This window comes from Hippocampus bargibanti, linkage group LG11 (assembly GCF_051943395.1).
Source record: "Hippocampus bargibanti isolate YZ-2025 linkage group LG11, ASM5194339v1, whole genome shotgun sequence".
In the NCBI taxonomy this organism is placed as follows: domain Eukaryota; kingdom Metazoa; phylum Chordata; class Actinopteri; order Syngnathiformes; family Syngnathidae; genus Hippocampus; species Hippocampus bargibanti.
The window spans coordinates 19,339,917-19,353,204 of record NC_142744.1 but is presented as its reverse complement, the minus strand read 5'-3'; the positions used below and the strand labels follow the sequence as shown (position 1 = coordinate 19,353,204).

At 42.6% G+C, this 13,288-nt stretch overlaps 1 protein-coding gene across 3 annotated transcripts in view; it reads left to right on the top strand.

The window, feature by feature from the left end:
- The window catches only part of sntg1 (syntrophin, gamma 1), a 46,504-nt gene continuing 33,216 nt past the window's right edge, over positions 1 to 13,288 (top strand). Inside the window, exons 1-3 of one of the 3 annotated variants that reach the window (XM_089007918.1) lie at positions 1 to 330; positions 479 to 623; positions 11,857 to 12,050. The gene's annotated coding sequence lies outside the window, so the exon portion shown is untranslated. Of the gene's footprint in view, positions 624 to 11,856; positions 12,051 to 13,288 lie in introns of all 3 variants that reach the window. The other 2 variants (XM_089007917.1, XM_089007919.1) reach the window with 2 other exon arrangements.

Here is a 13,288-nt window from a genome sequence, read left to right as displayed (position 1 = left end):
TCACACACAAACGCGCGCGCGTGCACGCACACACAATCGTATAGCCGCATTGTGCGCACAAGCGGTGCTTGCGAGCGTGCGCGCGCGTGCACTGAGATCTTTGCGCGCCCTCAGTGCGTCTGTGATGCGGGACGAGACGAGCGCCAAACGTCCCCGAACAGCGCAGTTTTCCACAAGAAGAAATAGGAGGGGGCAAAAAGTGGACCCGCGCATGTCACCTCCTTCCGATTGAGCTTACGCATCAGCGTGGGCCAAGCCAAACGAGTGGACGGACGGTGAGGCGTCGATGCCGGGCTTGAGTCGCCTGGCGGCGGCGCGAGCAACGAGAAGGTAGCGCTGAGCGAAGATGGCGAGTTCTCGGGAGCGCTTTTAAAAGCCGGCGGATATCCGCTAAAATCGGATGCGGCGCTCAGGTTCCTGCCCTGCCTTTACTTATTCCGCCGCTTCTATCCTTCCATTTCTCCTGTTGTGTTCGGAGACTGAGACGAGTGGAGCGGCATGTGGGCGATGCTGTCACAGGGGATGCATTGTGGCGCTGGATGAGATGCTCTGTAACACCCGTTGCATGTGTTGATTTCAAGAGGGGAAGCAGCTTCGTAGGACTTCAGCACCTGTTCGATCAGGTAAAATCGCTCACTCGATTGCCCTTTCTGATTATTAAGTCTAAAATGAATCCATTTTATACAATGTCTTCTTGATGCACCAATAGAAAAGATTCCAGTTTTTTTTTTTTTTTTTTTTGCATTTGTAATTTGCCATTGATGTGGGCTGTTTGCAATGTACAGCAATGCTTTAGCACTCCTGCATGCGCTGGAACAGTCGAGGGCAGCAGGGAGGTTCAATGGAGGGGTTGATGTGGGGTCCAAAGCTGCTGAATTCTGTGTTATGTCACACAATGTATGTTGCCTCCTGGAAAAAAGGCTCATTCTGTCCTTTCAGTAATCCATTTTGACTGGGTTTGCTCCTTAAGATGCCCTGCTAGACTCGCAAATCTGCCATCTCCCCTTCGTGCTTCCCTCAACGAACTGCAGCTTGAGCACTGGGGTGGTCATAGGTCAGTAGCAGCAGTGTGATCTAGCAGAGAGTTGACCATTTCCACACCCATCTCTGATTGTCGCCCCATCTAAATCCTATCAGCACTTTGGATAAGTAGAAAATGAGATGATGGGCCAAAATGTGTCACATTGTGAATTCAACAGTAATTGGCCCAAAGAGAGTCCCACAGTTTCCCCGCCGACTGCCGTGATCAACCGCCTCGTATGGACAAAAGAGCTTCTCCGCACTTTATCTTTTCCTGCTCACAGAATCGATAAACTCTTGTTGCCTCTGCTCGTTTGCCTGGACCCCCCACTGGCTTGTTAAAGTAGAGACTACATTAATTGGCTAAATATACAAGAATGATAGATTGTGTGGTGGCAAGAGTCAGAGCAAATGCTGATTGCTGTACATCAGTTGTAGGAGGGAGCGTCTTCCCATGCACTGTTACCCACCTCAGGCGAGATCATTCTATGGACTGAACGCCTGTGGCTCAAATGGTGCACTGCTACATTTGCTTTTAAGTGATAAAGAAAACTGGAAAAAGGGTGGCCCGGTATCAAATGGTTAGCATGCCGACTTCACAATGCAGAGGTCGTCAATTCAAGCTGGGGCTTGAATTGATGTGTGGAGTGTGAATGTTTTCTCTGGGTTCATGTGGATTTTATGCCACATTTCCAATCACATTCCAAAAACATGCATGGCAGGCTGATCGAAAACTCCAAATTGTCCCAAGGTGTGAGTGTGAGAGCGAAAGACAAATAGGATAGGCTCCAGCACCCCCCACGACCCTAATGAGGAAAAAAGCGGTCTGGAAAATGGATGGATAGATAGATGGATGGATGGAAAACTGAAAAAGGGAAAACCGCAGTTGACCTGTTTCCCATACAAAATTGAGAAGATCCAAGCTCTGCTACAAATAGTAAAGAAAAAAAGGATCAGCTAGTCAGCAAGCTGTGTAGAAGCTATCATTTGAATCAGGTGTGCTGCAATATGAAGTGGTGGAACAGGCAGGACATTGTGACCTTGTTGACATGTCACAATTTGCAAGGTGGTGGTGGACCCCAAAAAGGCAGGCAGGAGAGATGAACAGGGTGTATTTGACAAATTTTCTTAAATAAAGAAAAGGCGGCAACCCTGTTGAAAAGCACTGGTCCCATTTGCATGCGCCTGGCATGGAGTCACTGATTTTGAGGTGCGTGACAGCGATGCGGGAAGCAATTAAGAAATCAATTAAACGCAGTTGCTAAAGTGGGCCACATGCAATGTTTTTTTTACATCCTAAACGTTTGTGTAAGCTCTCAGTCGTACAGGAGTGGTCCATCGATGAAAATGTTTCTTCAGCCGTCATCTGTACTTTTTTGAAGGTGTCGGACGTTTCGCTTCTTATCCAAGAAACTTTGTACGTTTCTTGGATAAGAAGCGAAACGTCCGACACCTTCAAATTTGTACAGATGACGGCTAAAGAAACCTTTTCATCGATGGACCACTGCTGTACGACTGAGAGCTTACACAGGTGCATCCAAAAGATAGTCACATCTTGTTGCCAGGGGCGTATATTGGAGTGAGATGAGGAGTTTTACTGAAACAAAATGAGTGCTGCTTTTTGGAATCTTCCTTGCAATGAACTGTATTGAACTGATCTGAGGAGCTTCACTGAGTGCTACTCGTGGCATCTTGGTGTCGATGAACAATAACAATACGTTTTAATACCTGTGACGCGGCAGTGAAACGGTAGCAACATGGTAACAACACGCTAGCAACACAATAGCCACACAGGTCTGGTAAAATAACATACTGGTGAAAATCGCAGTAAGCCATGTTCATCTTTCTCCTTTGAACTGAAGCCATCCAAGTCATCGTCCTCAGTGTCGGAATGAGACTGTAGTATAGACGTCGTCACACACTAACTACCTCAGCCTCTCTCTTGCTGTCAATCCGGAATTTTCTTTTCAGTGGCGATTGTTTTTGCTTTCAGTCTGATCACACACACAGCAGTCGAAACACCTCGACCATCTGCTCTCTGTGTGTTCATCCAGTCTTCTAGAATATTTTCAAGTTCGGGCCACCTGCTTTTATTACCTCTGAAAGCTTTTTTCACCTTTTTACGTTGCTCCAGTTCTTCCCGCTGCCATTTCCAGCGTCTCACCATCGATTCGTTTAAGCCAAGTTTACGTGCAGCAGCTCTGTTTCCTTCTTTATCGGACAGCTCGATTGCTTTTAGCTTGAAAGCTTCGTCATATGCCATTCTTTTTTTAATTTTCCACGATGAGGGTATGTTCACGCTAATTTCATTTATGCACACGATGAGAAGTTGCAGTCTTCCTCGAGGCATATATTCCACCGGTCTTAATTTTACCTTTTCTACTCGAGCGCCACTGGCGGCCGTTAGAAAAATTACACAAATTGCCCGCATAACTGAAATAGACGCAGGGTTGAAAGTTTGGGGAAAAAGTAGTGGCTAATAGTCCGGAATTTACAGTAAATTGGCTCACGATGAAGGCCAAGAGTTTAGAGTTCACTGGCGAAAGTAGCATCACCCACTCACAGCTTGATTGACGGTGAGCATTGTGTGCTGCAAATTGTCTCACTCGCTTGTTTGCCTCGGAACTTCGCCAATTCACTCAACCTGTGAAGAGTCAAATAGCCCTGAGCGGCAATTAACCCAGATTGTAGTTGTACTTATAATGACAGAACAAGAACACAGCTTCTGCGTGTGGCCTGTTGAGTAAAAGCTTTGTTTGATGATCGCCTTGTTAATGCTTGATGTTGCATACGCATACTCGAGATATGTGTTTGTGTGTGCGTGTGCGTGCGCGTGCGTGTGTGTGTGTGTGTGCGTGTATGTGTGCGTGTATGTGTGACACATATAAGATACATCTTCTACTTGTTGCCAGCCAATCGCACGGCAGTGACAAACAACTCACAATCAAATTTGCGTGATCAATAATGAAATGTGGAAAGAAAGCAGAGTACCCCTCAGAAACCTCTCCACAAACTTCAACTCTTCCAGAATTCTTCAGCTCGGATCATCATCAGAACCTGATCCTTTCACCACATCACCCATGTCTTCCAAGAGCTCCACTGGCTCCCGGTCAAGTATAGAATCAATGCTAAAATTCTTCTTTATACATTTAAAGCTATCCATAACCTTGCCCCCCCATACCTATCTGACCTTCTTCAAATTTATATTCCCTCTCATTCCCTCAGATCATCTTCCTCCCTCCGCCTCTGTGTGCCCCCCCCCCCCCCGCCTGTCTCAGCACGATGGGTGAGAGAGCCTTCAACTGCTCTGCCCTCAAACTTTGGAACTCACTTTCTCCCAACATTCGTACATCGCTTCTCTTCCCACCTTCAAGTCCCATCTCAAAAGCCACCTATTTAAAATTTCATTTTCTGTGTAGCTCTCTCTCTGGTTTCTATTTATAATTGGATTTTATTTATTGCATTGTATTTGTGATTATATTTTATTTATTATAGTACCTATGCTTGTCTGTGGCTGTAAAGTGTTGAGAGCTTTGAAAGGCGCTTAAAATGTAATGTATTATTATTATTATTATTATTATTATTATTATTATTATTATTATTATTATTATTATTATTAGCCGGAGAACCCCCAAGCAGGCACACAGAGAAAAGATGACTGCAGAAAAAAAAACAGTCATGCATGTTGGTTTTTAGTCTTTTACAGCACTGAATTGCAGCACTGATCTTTGCCCAGCCTTACTTCCCAGTGCCCGCAGGTGCTGCTGGCCTCCTCTGTGGCAGACGGCGCACCTGTGCCCTGACATGCACACATGATAATTGTAGGTGAGCAACTTTGACACGATCTTCCTTTCGGGTGGATGAGAGCCGTAAAGCTTTTATATTTCCAAGCACAGCTCGGAGAAATAGACTTCTAGCGATTGTCTGCGTTTTGTCTGCACAGTATCTATGTTATTCTATTTTTGTTGGCTTCATTAAATTGGTAAAATACAAAGCATGCAGGGACGGTGGTCATGTGGTTAGCGCGTCCACCACACGGTGCAAATGTTCAAACCCTGCTCCAGCCTCCCTATGTGGAGTCTGTTGTTCTCCTTGGTCCTGCGTGGATTATCCTCCCACATACCAAAAAACATACATGGCAGGCTCAAAATTGTCCCTTGGTGTGATTGTGAGTGTGAGCATGGATGGTTGCTTGTTTCTGTGTGCCCTGCGATAAGTTCAGGGTTTCCGACGCCGATTACCCGATGAGCCTGTTTACTTCGATTGAGATTGCTACTTTTTATAGAATAAATGTCTCAAAAAGGTTGAAAAAACAAAGTACATAATTCTGAATCAAACTTGAACTTCTAGAGGAATACATGTATATTTCCTTAAAAAAAATTCAGACTGAACTCAGGAGCTTTCATTTTGAGAGCTTTCACTGTGCTATATCCCATTTCTAAATCAGGATAAAGTATTCATGCTGGATTTTAAAATATAGATGCTTTAAAATGGCTCTCCTGAGGGTTAAGAGTTACAGCCATTCATTGCTGCATATTTGAGCTCTTTAGCTCTTCGGGTTCAACTTCACGCTTGCTGCTTTAATCAGCAATAAAATGTACATTTAGTTTCACGAGACCAGTCAGTCGGCTAACCCGTTGCACAGTTCCACTTCATAACTAATTGGCGGGATGGGTGTGGCCTGGAAGGTTTTGAGTTTCCGCCTCCCGGGACGGGTTGCTCCTCATTGCTCCATGCGTGTATTTACACTCAGGATCTGCCTGCACAGATGCAGTGTACTAATTAGATGGCTATTTAGTGGGACATTACAAGGCTCCGTGCTCATTTGTGTCTGATTAGGACACCCAATCCGCTTAGCCATGGATCGTCATCTGTCACAATGTCAGACGCTTCCAGTGTATGTTGAACACGAGGAAAAATATCAGAGGTGGTCATTTACGACCGTCGGTAAGGATCACTGGAAGGTCCGTCATTGATGGACTCCTGTGTTCACTGGTAGAAGGACAACTGATGGTAGCTTTCAAACACTGACGGAGTAAGCACAGGCAGAAGCCATTTTTGGCAACACCAGCTCAGAAGAAAAAGGAAAAATGACAGTTGGCATTAGCGAAGCTGCACAAAAGGTTAAATGCAATCGCGAGCCATCCATTTCACAACTACAGTATAAGGCTTCAGTTGTCATACGTCTGAATCAATTGAACCCTTAATTACTATTTTATGACTATACAACCTTTACTGCAGCTACAGCTGCAACTGCGACTCATAAAAGGTGTGGTGTGTAAAGTTAGACAGAAAATAACACTTGCGAGAAGGACTTGGTGTTGCCAACTCGAAATCCGATTAGTTAAAGCAACAGTTTTATGATTTATGCTCCAGGGCCCACAGAACAGATTGTGAAGGTGTCCAGGTAGATTTCTGACCCTCATCACAAATGACCGCTGAAAAATGATTGGTTAAATGCTTAAATACGAAATATTAATATAATAAAATAAGAATACATTTTATTTATAAGCGCCTTTCAAAGTTCTCAGGGACACTTTGCAATCACAAAACAGGGACACATATAACATTATAATAATAACAAGAGATAAAACTAAACAGAGAATGTGATTTTAAATAGGTAGGTTTTAAGAAAACATACATCTGGAAGCTGCACAATAGGGGAAAAGCAATGAGAAGAATCCGAAAGACAATTTGGAGTTATTTAATAAGAATTCACATATAATTAACATCAGTCTGTGATTATGATATTTTTTGGCCTGATGGTCCATTTACTGATGACCGATGAAAAGGTTTCTTCAGCCGTCATCTGTACTTCTTTCAAAGAAGTACAGATGACGGCTGAAGAAACCTTTTCATCGATGGACCACTCCTATACGACTGAGAGCTTACACAGACGCATCCAAAAGATAGTCACATCTTGTTGCCAGGGGCCTATATTGGAGTGAGATGAGGAGTTTTACTGAAAGCAGGAGTTTTACTGATGAATGCTGCTTTTTGGAATCTTGCTTGCAATGAACTGTATTGAACTGATCTGAGGAGCTTCACTGAGTGCTACTCGTGGCATCTTGGTGTCGATGAACAATAACAATAAGTTTTAATACCTGTGACGCGGCAGTGAAACGGTACTACTGATAAGCTACTGATAACCGTATTAGCCAGTGTATAAGACACACCCAAAATCCTAGATTTTCTTTAAAAGATGACCGTGTGCCTTATATGCCCGTGCCCCTTATACGTGAAGCAATATTGAGGCACAAGCCATTTCATTTGCCCCCCCCCCCTCCCTGTAGTAAAAGTGCTGCATAACCCCAGCCTCTACTGAAGCACCTGATAAGGTTGTGTGCCTTATATTTGGAACACTTGTATCTATTTAGATATTATATTCGGAAAACTTTTGTTCATTTAATTTAAGGTGTGTTTTATAGTCCGGTGCACGTTATGCAGTGTATGGACAAAGTTTGAAAATACAACATTCATTGGTGGTGCGCCTTACATTATGGAAAATACTGTAAATGTTTATCAAAGTGTCATTGGTCAATTCATCAAACGCACTTAACAAATGAGGTAGTTTCCAAAACTGCAATTGTCTAAGCATTGTATAATAAAGGATTATCATCAATAAGAGTTGCAATTTAAAAATATCACTGGGAAATATCAAGGAACTATCAGCGTGATATTGCACTCACAGCATTCCAGATTCTGACCACTCTGAATAAAATGGGCCGGATTTAGAGATGAACAGCGCTGGAGCTGTACAGAAAAAGGTCATCGGAAGATGAATGAATCCATTTGGAATCGCGCAAAATCATTCTAGTTTCGTCGAGCAATAAAATCAAAGGGAGTTAGGGCATCTTCTTATGGAAAAATGCTGACTCGGCGTGTCCTCACCTTGTGTGTTCAGTGAGCGACAAGTTGATATCTTCTGGCAGAAGACATGCATCACAGTCAGGAAAGCCAAGAGCACAGCCTATAAATGAGTGCACTAATTTACCACTGTGCCGATCACTCATCGTGTACGTGGGGCCCGCAGCTCCTATTTGGACAAATGTTCTCAGAGGACTGAAAACACGATGAGCCGCATCGCCATTTCTAGCGATCGATCGATCCGAGTGTCTGCAGAGAAACACGTCCACGCAAATCAAGGCAGCAAAAGGATCGGCACACAGTATGCCCTTCAAAGTGCTGTCTCAAAAGTGAGCTGAATGACATACATACATACATACATACATACATACATACATACATACATACATACATACATACATACATACACACACATAAACTATGCAGCACTATAAACTAACTAAATAAATAAATACCCACACGCATGCACACACACGCGCACACACACACACACACACACACACACACACACACACACACACACACACACACACACACATACATACATACATACATACCTACATACATACATAAATACATACATTAATAAATACATAAATACATACATACATACATACATAAATAAATACATTAATAAATACATACATACATACACGCACACACGCACGCACACACACACACGTACATACATACATACATACACACATACATACACACATACATACATACATACATACATACATACATACATACATACATACATACATACATACATACATACATACATACATACATACATACATACATACATACATACATACATACATACATAAACTATTTGGCTGTGCAGAGTCCAAAAGGAATGTGTTCACCTTTCCCCCTACAGTGTTGTATTGTAGCCATATTCCAAAATAGAATCAATTTCACAAAGTCTACTCGTAGTGCTTCAAAAATGTAAAAAGCTCCCCCCCACTCCTATTATATTGTAAATGTATTCCAAAGCCCTAATTGGTAGATGTCTGCAGAGATAGTGGTCCTGGAAGGAGTTTCTCCTTACAAAGTGGACAACTGCAGCTCAACGGAGTCACCATCGGGTCTTTGCAACTTCCCAAATAAAGTCAACTTTTAAAATTGCTTAGTTTGAGCCACCCGTAGTTCAACTTGCCCATCTCTCTCCGACAGTACAGTACAAATACTCTACATGAACACTCTCTGTATTCCAGGGCTCATGTATTCATCTATTATTTGCTATTTACCCTTTGTTGATCTCAAAAAGTAGATATGTGTGTCACCTGTTCATCATACACAAACAAGCAGATAGATTCTGTCAGTTCTCTCTTGTGCGTGTTCCAGGAAGTAAAATGAAATGGATGTGACGCTGCCATCCATTTTCCAGTAAAACTCAATTTTCAGGAGCATACGCCGCCGGCAGCTGCAACATGTCATCTGGTCTTAGAGATGGAAATGTCCCGTGTGTCATCTTTGCCTCATTCAGCCAATCTCCTCTTCATTGTGTCAGAGGCAACATGGATCTGGCAAAGTTGGTGGCAATGCAAAAATATATAATGGAGTAACTGTACACAATAAAAAAATGAATAAACTAAAAGACACAAACAGAAACACTTTTGCTGACTCATCTTAAAAGGGTCTCAACCTTTAAATTGAGAAATGGGTGACATTTTTCAGACAGGATATTTCTTTTTATAGGATCTTTGTCTCAAATCTTAAGATGTTGCGCGCAAATCGTTTCAAGCACACTAACACACATCACCGGCTCTCCCCATCACTGTTGCTCTTCCACTCTCTATACATTATAGTACAGCAGAGTGGGAAGTTACTTATTGATTTGTCTGCCAGGTATTCCCACAGCAATCCGATAATTATGACTTTGATCAATACACCATTATAAACTTCAGCCGATGCTAATTTGGGGCCGTTGTTGTTTTGTTGCATCGAAATACAATCCCATTATTGAGCAGCTGAGTCCAAGTTACGGTCAAATGATTCGAGAGCTTTGTCTTGGCAGGATTACAACAAATTACTTTTTAACCCTTAATAGAGCAATGGAACACACGGTGACTCATTAATGGGGCAATAGAAACACATATTTTCTGTTCGTCAACCAGCTCAAAAGGGGTTTGTGCTCGTATTTCATCTTTAGCTTTGGGCTATTTATACTGCTACGATTTGGGTCAGAGCTATAGATAAGCGTTCAGGCCGAGAGTTCATGGGTGCGGCTAGCATGTGAGTTTGACTGGTTGACTGGTTAGGCCTGTTGAAGGTAGGGTCCAGCTAAGGATTAAGCTAAGGCATAGGGCTGGCTTTCGGGCAGGGGTTGGGAACATTTTTGCCTAAGAAATGTTTTTCAGTGAGATCCACACACACACACACACACACACACACACACACACACACACACACACACACACACACACACACACACACACACACACACGCAAACACACATGCGTGGCCACTTTTCAACAAAATGTCAGAATGTATTATTTAAAATAACTTGATATCGTACTCACCGTTAACATGAATGGTTTTCCGTTCCTCATGATTGGTAAAAATCCAGCCAAACGATCAGAATGAAAGTCAACTTGCCAGGTCCATACGCAAAGTTACTGCTAGCTAGCCTGCACACGGCTCATTATCTTCCACACTTGCTTTCTGCTGATGCTAACGTTAGCATGGGGCTTGTCAAAGTGCTACTGACATTTGACTGTTTGATCGATGGTATTGTTTCATAGCACATTAGAATCAGAATCTTTTCTCTCCACAAATGAGGCGAAGATGACTACCGGCATCACAACAAGAACTTCTTCATTCGAAAAAGTGAGAATATGTATTTAGTTTTTTTTATAGCATTTTCAGCTCAATACTTTGAACTTCAATTTTGGGTTGCAAAATGAAGGTTCTGCTTTGTGCCAGAAATCAAATGAAAGGTCCGCAAACATATTTGTGATTGGTTTGATACAAATGTCATGTATTTTCTATATATACTGGAAAAAAAACAGCAAAAAAAGCAGGATTTTGGTCGATGACATTCAATAATGATCAACCAAAATGACAATGCTGAACTTCTTCATTCTTTTTTTATAGCATTTTCAGCTCAATAATTGTGCCTCCATATGTGGTTCTATCTATATATTGTTATTAACTGGCGAAAAAACTAAACAGCTAAGAGTGAACATGGAACCCGCCGGCTTTTACTGTATATGAATGTAGGTCAGAAAACACACTGGATGACTAAAAGTAGTCACATGCTTTTGTTGCGGTATTGTTTTGTCCTAATTAAGCTTTGATGAAACTGCAAGCAATGTTTTTCCAGTGGACGAGCAGATATATAACCTCCATCAACGAAAGCTTTTGAGTTGGACTTAAATACGCCATTAATATTTCAGTGCATCCCTGGGTATTTCATGAAGGTCATTGCGTTACATTTCAGCTTTTATCCTCCTCAGATCCTCCGCGGATGGCTCACTACTTTTCCTGATGGGACTCAGACTTATACATTTTCAGATTCTGTTAAGAGTTTTTTTTTCTTTATGATAATCAGCGGTGGGTAATTTATCTGGAGAATGCAGCTGTGAATCACCTAGTATATTCGTGTTTAATTAATTTTTTTCATGCTGGAGAGCACTAACTGTATGATGGTGGCAACACTGCCTCTCTCATCAGAAAGGTGGCCTGCAGCCAGCAAGGCATCTTAACAAGAGGCGCAAGTTGTTCTGACAACATGCAAGAATATGAGCTAATTGCATATTGACGGGGTATTACAAGCCAGACATTGTACTCCAGAATGTGAGCTTGTTCTCAAATCTCCTGTTTATGTGAGGAATAACGGCCGCCAATTGCATCTGGGTCCAGATCCCTTCCCCTTTCAAGTGTTTAATCAGCAACATTCACTCTCGTTTCCTCACTGGAGAATTTACTTTTCTCCCAACACTGTTCTTTTTCTGGCAGCTCTGCGCCTGCGAGTGGCCCCGGGATGACACCCTGAGATATGCCCTTTCCTGCCATCCTCCAAGCCCCTGACTGCTGCGTCCTTTGGGGATGCGGACAGGCCGGCTCGCACCATTGTGACTCTGATCTGGGATCAGCTGGATGTTCGATAGGCTGATCGCCACATGACAACAACCGTGGCCTTTGTAGTTGAAGTGAGTCTCCCCTCCACCTGGTGTCACGGGAGCCACCTTTTGTATTCCACGTCTGGCCGCCAAGTCAAGTGCTGTTATGTCTGATTAAAAGTGAGCAGTCTGCTTTTGTGCAAATGAGGCAAGGCTCAGATATGGAGTCTGTGGAGCCTTCTTTCGCACTGGAGTACAGAAGAAAAGCTCTTCTCTATATAAAGGAGAGGTGAATTGTACCATTTATTAGCGCTCCTTACTCTCACCTTTTGTGATGATCAATTATTTCTTGCTGCTTAACTCCAGAGGTTACTCATTCTGTAGAGCAGGGGTCGGGAACCTTTTTGACTAAGAGAGCCATAAAAGTAAAATAGTTAGAAATGTTTTTTAGTGAGAGCCACACGCACGCGCGCACACATACAAACGCTCACGTGCGCGCGTACACACACACACGCGCGGCCACTTTTCAACAAAATATCAGAATGTATTATTTAAAATAACTTTGTGATAGTACTCACCGTTAACATTAATGGTTTTTCCGTTCCTCGTGTTTGGTAAAAATCCAGGCAAACGATCGGAATCAAATTCAAGTTGCCGGTCCAGAGGCGAAGTTACTGCTAGCGAGCCTGCACACGGCTCATAAACTTCCACACTTGCTATCTGCAATCTACTTCTCGCAGAAGTATGTTGACGCTAACGTTAACATGGGGCTTGTTAAAATGTCACTGACATTCGACTGTTTCATCGATGGTATTGTTTCATTGCAAATTAGAATCAGAACATTTTCTCTCCTCTAATGCTCCGGTGCATTAACGCTGACGTGCACTAGTTGGGCTCATTTCAAGGGGCGTTTACCTGTTTCAACATGACGGCCACTATCATCCAATCAAAATGGCGCTTTCGGCCAACCTAGGTCAGTGACATGCAATCAAAATTGCGCTTTCCGCCAACTGCAGCCCCAACGGGAAATGAACGGCGAAAAAAACGACAATATGTATTTAGTTTTATCGGCGAGCCATATGAAATCATCAAAAGAGCCATATATGGCTCGCAAGCCATAGGTTCCCGACCCCTGCTGTAGAGTGAAGTTTCAAAAAAAGGATAAAGTATAGATGGACTAGTAGATGTGCTAGCTTTTTCACTTTTCAGTTTTAAATTTTCATTCATAAATGAGTATGAATGGACAAATGGCTGTGCTACAACCAAAACAAATATAATGTGGTTCAGGCGAAAGTTTACCATAGCATGCTATTCCATTTAAACTGATG